The 7,500-nt window shown below is 40.2% G+C and overlaps 1 long non-coding RNA gene across 1 annotated transcript in view; it reads left to right on the top strand.

The window, feature by feature from the left end:
- The window catches only part of LOC143032115 (uncharacterized), a 41,418-nt gene that overhangs the window by 32,344 nt on the left and 1,574 nt on the right, over positions 1-7,500 (top strand). The window contains exons 2-3 of the long non-coding RNA XR_012967075.1: positions 5,150-5,441; positions 6,687-7,500. The exon at positions 6,687-7,500 is cut by the window's right edge and continues 1,574 nt beyond it. This is a non-coding gene — a long non-coding RNA (uncharacterized LOC143032115). The remainder of the gene's footprint in view (positions 1-5,149; positions 5,442-6,686) is intronic.

Genomic DNA, 7,500 nt, shown 5'->3' with positions numbered 1-7,500 from the left:
CTATCTGTGGTTCTCTTCAGCACAGTGGGTTATATTCTCATATATATATATATATATGCTTGTAACCACGAGGAAAATAAAGATCGGAATACTGAACGTTTTCGTCTATTAAGACATTTTCAAAGTACATAGTGTCACAACAAAGAATAACTTAAATATAATAATATAGAAAACAGGAGAATCTTTATTCACGTGTTTTATTCTCATATATATATATATATATATATATATATATATATATATATATATATACATAGACATATATATATATAGACAGATACATATAGACATAGATAAATAAAATGATAGAGAGAGATGCTAACATATAACAAACGAAAAGGGAAATAGGTTCACAACTGCAAACTTTCTCTCTTCTCTCTGTCCCTCTCTCTCTTATACATATGCGCGCAGACATACAGGGAGTGGCATTTGATACCGTCCATGCTTATCCTCTTTGAACGATATGTATGTCTAAACTCTTCATCTGATTGTTTGTTTACGTCATCGACTGAGTTTGCATTTGCACGTCAGACAAAAAAAAATCTTTGAATTCAGCGCTTATCCGCTTCTGACTAACATTCTAAATACCACATTAGAGCATATTCATATCATAATAATAATAATAATAATAATAATAATAATAATAATAATAATAATAATAATAATAATAATAATAATAATAATAATAATAATAATAATAATAATGATAATAATAATAATAATGATAATGATAATAATAACAATAATAATAATGATAATATTAATAATGATAATAATAATAATGATAATTTATTTTTCACTATTTACTTGTTTCGGAGTATTCCAGCATTATTCGAGTATTATTCTAAATCGGCTTACCTACCTGCCCACCTATCTACTTACCTACCCATCTCCCGTCTACTTAGCAATGGGCTTTCCTGATTATTTATTTTTTCCACATTTGGCGTCTCAACAACAATCGGACATTTCATGCATTCTGTAAAGTTAAAAAAGAAAATGAAATATAAATCTATTTGCCTCATCTTTCAAGAAATGCGTATCTATCTTTGTATTCTTCCTCTTCCTGCATCTTTTTTCTATTTTCGTCTAAATCTCTACTTTCTTATTTCCACTGACATTTCTAAAACTACGTTTAACGTCATGACGTCATGTCGTTTAACTTCAGGAACTTTCCCTCTCAGAGGAGGCAAAGACGGTACCACTTTATGAGTTCCTGTTCTCAAGCGAACTCGCTTACAGCCAGACAGGACTCGAACCACCTCCAAATCCAACATTCACTTACCAACACTAATTATCTTTTTACCCTCATAGATCTTTATTCTCTTAGTTTATTTTTTAAAACACTGATCGTTTTTTATCATCAAATAAAACTGGTGATTTCATCAGAACACTGGAACCCCTGATGACGAAGAAGGAAAAGTTTGCGTGATTGGTTACTCTGAATCATGTAGCCAATCAGAGGGCGTCTTGAGGATCTACGTCATCAAGGGGGCGGGGTTCTGAACAACCGCGTAATCTGTTTCAGTATTTATTTATTTTCTTTTATTCTGTCATATCATGAGCCTCTGTCAGAGAAACTCTAAATAGGAAGGCGGAAGAAGGGAGAGGCCAGCGTTCAGTCCTGAACGAGAATTTATAAAAATGAGACTATGATATGATTTTATTTTTTTTCTTACTAAGATAAACAATTTAATATTTTTGGAAACCGTCGGACTGACCTTCCCAAGGAAATGAAAAAATCTTTGGACTAACAGAATATATATATATATATATATATATATATATTTATATATATATATATATATATATATATATATATATGTATGTGTATATGTATGTGTATATGTATGTATATATATATATATATATATATATATATTCATCTTGTATACATGTTTGGGGAAGTCAAAATTTTAACTGACCATAGACTACTTGATATCCTTCTTGTAGGCTCCCCCCCCCTCCCCGAGCATCAGCTGAATTTAAATTTCGCGTCGTAAAACCAAAATAAAACAAGATATAAAAATAAAACGACGTCGTAGGTTTCATTGTAATAATACTGTGTTGCCATGAAGATTTTTTATTTACTTATTCTTTATTTGTCCATACAAATACTTATTTATTTGATTAATTATTGATTTATAAAATATATTTATATATCATATCATTATAACTTTACGGGATGCAGGGCTGACCCGTCATCCAGGAGGTGCCAAGATGAGAGGGAGGGAGGAGGGTGGAGGGGAGTGGAATATGTGGGGGATGGAATGGGTGGGAGTGGTTTCTAAGCCTTTTTCTTTTTGGCTACCACCCCGTGTGAGGGGGAAAAAGCCTTTGGTATATGTATGTATGTATGTATCATTATAACATATTTGTTATCACGGCTGTCCCTCATTTATTTTTTATCTATTAATACATTTATTCAAGTAATCATTTACCTATTCATTTATTTTTATTTATTTATTTATTCATTTACATTGGCGGGGATGAACGACTCTATTCAGATCAGAATTGATGTTTGAAATGAAAAGTTGAAAAAGGTCCTTTGGGACCTCGACCAAATGATCTCTCGAAACATTGACCTTGTTTATTTATTTATTTATCTATATTCATTTATATCTATTTATTTATTTATTCATTGAAAGAGACTTGGCGCAGTTTATGCAGACTGGGTGTGGGGTTAAAGGAAGTTGAGGTTGGGGGTTAAAGGAAGTTGAGGAGGTGGGGTTAAAGGGAGTTGAGGTGGGGGATGAAAGGGAGTCGAGGAGGGGGGTTAAAGGGAGGTGAGATTGGGAGTTAAAGGGAGTTAAGGAGGGGGTTAAAGGGAGTTGATGAGAGCGGGTTAAAAGGGAGTTGAGGTTGGGGTTAAAGGTAGTTGAGGTTGGGGGTTAAAGGAAGTTGAGGTGAGGAGTTAAAGGGAGTTGAGGAAGGGGGTTAAAGGGAGTTGAGGAGGGGGTTAAAGGAAGCTGAGGTTGAGGATTAAAGGGAATTGAGGAGGGAGAGTTAAAGGGAGTTGAGGAGGGGGGTTAAAGGGATTTGAGGGCGGAGGTTACAGGGAGTGGAGGAAGGCAATTAAAAGGAGCTGAGGTTGGGGGTTAAAGGGAGTTGAGGAGGGGATGTTAAAAGGAGTTGAGGTTGAGGTGTTAAAGGGAATTGAGGCGGGGGTTAAAGGGAGTTGAGGAGGGGGTTAAAGGGAGTTAGGGTTGGGGGTTAAAGGGAACTGAAGTTGGGGATAAAAGGGAGTTGAGGTTGGGGGTTAAAGAAAGTTGAAGAGGGGAGGTTAAAGGGAGCTGAGGAGGGGGCTAAAGGGAGTTGAAGTTGGGGTTAAAGGGAGTTGAGGTTGGGGGTTAAAGGGAGTTGAGGAAGGGGAGTTAAAGGGAGTTGAGGTTGGGGTGTTAAAGAGAATTGAAGAGGGGGTTAAAGTGAGTTGAGGAGGGGGTTAAAGGGAGTTGAGGATGGGGTTTAAGGGAGTTGGGGTTGGAAGTTAAAGAGAGCTGAGGTTGGGGATTAAAGGGAGTTGAGCTTGCGGGTTAAAGAAAGTTGAGGAGGGGAGGTTAAAGGGAGCTGAGGAGGGGGTTAAAGGGAGTTGAGGTTGGGAGTTAAAGGGAATTGAGGTTGGAGGTTAAAGGGAGTTGAGGAAGGGGAGTTAAAGGGAGTTGAGGTTGGGGTGTTAAAGAGAATTGAAGAGGGGGTTAAAGGGAGTTGAGGAGGGGGTTAAAGGGAGTTGAGGATGGGGTTAAAAGGAGTTGGGGTTAGGAGTTAAAGGGAGCTGAGGTTGGGGATTAAAGGGAGTTGAGGTTGGGGGTTAAAGAAAGTTGAGGAGGGGAGGTTAAAGGGAGCTGAGGAGGGGGTTAAAGGGAGTTGAGGTTGGGAGTTAAAGGGAGTTGAGGTTGGTGGTTAAAGGGAGTTGAGGAGAGGGAATTAAAGTGAGTTGAGGTTGGGGTGCTAAAGGAAATTGAGGAGGGGGGTTAAAGGGAGTTGAGGAGGGGGTCAAAGGGAGTTGAGGAGGGTGACTTAAAGGGAGTTGAGGTTGGGGGGTCAAAAGAAGTTGACAAGGGGGTTAAAGGGGGTTGAGATGAGGTGTGGGTTAAAGGGAGCTGAGGAGGGTTGTGGGGGGGGGAGAAGGAAAAGCTCCGTTCCTTGTAATCATAAAACCTATAATCACATTTAACAAAACATCATGAAACCACACAGCGATTTCATTCCTCTGAAGTGCTGAAGTAGCTGAAACCTTCCTGAAGGATTTCAGGGACTGAAAGAGGCCCTTAGGGGACTCCAACGTCGCCTTGGGGCCTTTGCGTAGGTGGGCGGGGGTGGGAGAGCGGAAGGAGGGGGAGACGGGGGAGTCGGGGGGAAGAGGGGGGAAGGGGGGAAGAGGGGGGGAAGGGGGGAAGAGGGGGGAAGGGGGGGGAACTGTCCTTGGTAATACTTTCTCTCACATCCTACATACGTAGTGAAGTCTACGGGAGTGTAGGTCTTCTCCATCCTGCTTCGAAGTAAACTGTATTTCATTGCTTATTTATGTATCTATCTTATTTATTCATTTATCTAATTATTGATCGATTTATTTGTTTGTATTTCATTATTTATTTATCTATTTTATTCATTCATTTGTTTATTTATTGATCAATTTATTTGTTTGTATTTCGTTATTTATTTACTTACCTTTTTTATTTATTCATTTATCTATTTATTGAACGATTTATTTGTTTGTATTTCATTATTTATCTATTTATCTTTTTTATTTATTCATTTATCTACTATTGGCTGGTTTTTTGTTTGTATATCGTTATTTACTTATTTATCTATTCTATTTATTCATTTGTCTATTTATTGATCGATTTATTTGTTTGTATTTCGTTATTTATTTATTAATTTATTTTATTTATTCATTTATCTATTTATTGGTCGATTTATTTGTTTGTATTTCATTGTTTATCTATTTATCTATTTTATCTATTAATTTATCTATTTATTGATCGTTTTATTTGTTTGTATTTCGTTATTTATTTATCTTATTTATTCATTTATCTACTTATTGACTGATTTATTTCTTTGTTGATTTTTCTTTGCTCTTGACGGAAATGTTTCGGTTCCTTGAGTCTTCGGGAGAGATTTACAACGATAAAATCTCGATTACCTTTTTCAGGGACATACGCCAGGAGTCGCTTAGCCGCGGTTAAATCATCGTCATCAACTGGGGGAACACGCCAGGGAGCGCGTTACTTCATCCACACGCCATCTCCAGTCCCCTTCGCGGTTTCTCCGGGCAATCTCCTATGAAGACAACTTTCCTTCGCCTTCTCTATCTACGACAAAAGACACCACCTTCACCCTAAGTACTTGGATAGCCAAGGCAAGGCGTGGTCGTACTGTTCTGAGGCAAAGAAAGTACCATTGCGAGATGCAAAGGCTGTATCGTTCACCACAAGGATAGAACGGTGGGTATGCATTGAGCCATTAAGTACTTATTGTTACTCTGGCATATGTATCACAGCTCACCATTGGTCAACGTTGTCTATTTTGATTGTCGCCAGTTGACTGAATTCATCGGAAGGACCACAATGGAACTTACGTGTTTTTTGTATTATCCTCGGAAATTGTAATTGTTATTTCGAACTGTGTGTTCTTTACATTATCTGCATTTCATGTATGTGATTCATTGCCAAACAAACTTATTATTATTATTATAACTCAAAGTTGAGCGCCCTCTACCGCGTCCACTTGAACGCCATGACGTCATCGCTTCTTCGGGTCACGATGGTCGTCAACGGCCAAGTTCGTTCGAGCAGAAACGACTTCGGTTACAAATTTTGTTTGTTCGAATATACCTAATGTCAAATGACCTTTAAGTCATATCCTGGGAGGATTAATGAGGAACTAAGGGAAGTTAACTCCATACAAATATTTGATACATTATTGGGATGTTCTTTGGGATGTTTAGGATACCTTAACTGAAGTCCTCTTCCAGGGATTCAAATTCACAACAGATGAGAATCGCCGCCACGATCTGCAACTCTTCGACTATGACTGATTTTTTGAAAGGGAAATAATTATTCACATTGTTTTGCACACGCACACACACACACACACACACACACACACACACACACACACACACACACACACACACACACACACACACACACACACACACACACACACACCACGAGCATAGCTCTCTTCCCGTATAATACAACTAAGTAAATACACACACACACACACACACACACACACACACACACACACACACACACACACACACACACCACGAGCATAGCTCTCTTCCCGTATAATACAACTAAGTAAATACACACACACACACACACACACACACACACACACACACACACACACACACACACACACACACACACACACACACACACACACTCTCTCTCTCTCTCTCTCTCTCTCTCTCAAGGGGACAGTAACGGCCTGGAGTGATAGAGAACCTACGGGTCTTGATCTCGGGTCTGTATCGTTGTGAGTCATCGACGCTAACATCAGCGAGTCGTGTGTGTGTGTGTGTGTGTGTGTGTGTGTGTGTGTGTGTGTGTGTGTGTGTGTGTGTGTGTGTGTGTGTGTGTGTGTGTGCATGTGTGTGTTGCGCCCGCCCCTTTTCCTCGAAAGAATGATAAATGACGTTGTCGGTACCGCCTCATCTCCAACCCATTCTTCTTCAGGAACTTCTCTCCACTCAAGGAACGCCGGACCAACAGCGGGCCAACGCCGGGCCAACAACGGGGCAACGGAAGGTAAACGAAGGCCCAACGACTGGGCAAAGCGGACCAACAGAGGGCCACCAACGGGCCAACAACGGCCGGGCCAACTTCCTAAAAAGGACTTGAACATGACCTGGAGCTTGACCTCCGTCGTGTCGACGACGCCCTGCCAGGCCTGCAGACCTCTCCTTGTCTCCTCCTCTTCCTCCTCCTCCTCCCACAGGCAGGTCCGGAGACACTTGCCCGGGTTGAGTCATAGCTCAACCTAGTCCTCGACAGCAACATCTCCCTTGGGCTAAACGATGTCATCTCCTCCTCTTCCTACTCCTCCTTCTGTACGAGGGCACGGATTGCACAAGTTTCGGACTATCTTAGGGACTTTAGGCACTCACCCTTACGGATCCGAGTCACGTATTCTTATCAGATTAGAGGGAATAATCTCAAATTAGAAAACTGATCAATTTGGAAAATTCTACGTTCTCGTCTTTCTGGTACGCTCTTTAAAACTCTTCCTCGGCTCCTCTTCCTCCTCCTCCTCCTCCTCTTCCGCCACCACAGACCGGCCCCTCACCCTTGCCCTTGCCCTTGTGTAGAGATCAAGGCTAACATGGTAAGACTTGAAGGGCTACTTTTTTTCATCGTTGTTGTTGATTTTATGTTTTCTCGTTGTGAATGCAGCACCACAGACGTCCATGAGATAGATGGAGGGTTTTGTGTCGAGAATATCTCTTCAGTGTTGTCAGTTTGGCCTTTTCTCTCGTGGACATGTTTATCT

The sequence above is a fragment of the Oratosquilla oratoria genome, chromosome 13, assembly GCF_046742065.1.
Source record: "Oratosquilla oratoria isolate Oo_2021 chromosome 13, ASM4674206v1, whole genome shotgun sequence".
Classification (NCBI taxonomy): Eukaryota; Metazoa; Arthropoda; class Malacostraca; order Stomatopoda; family Squillidae; genus Oratosquilla; species Oratosquilla oratoria.
The sequence above is the reverse complement of the archived record's forward strand: the minus strand, read 5'-3'. Positions and strand labels throughout refer to the sequence as shown.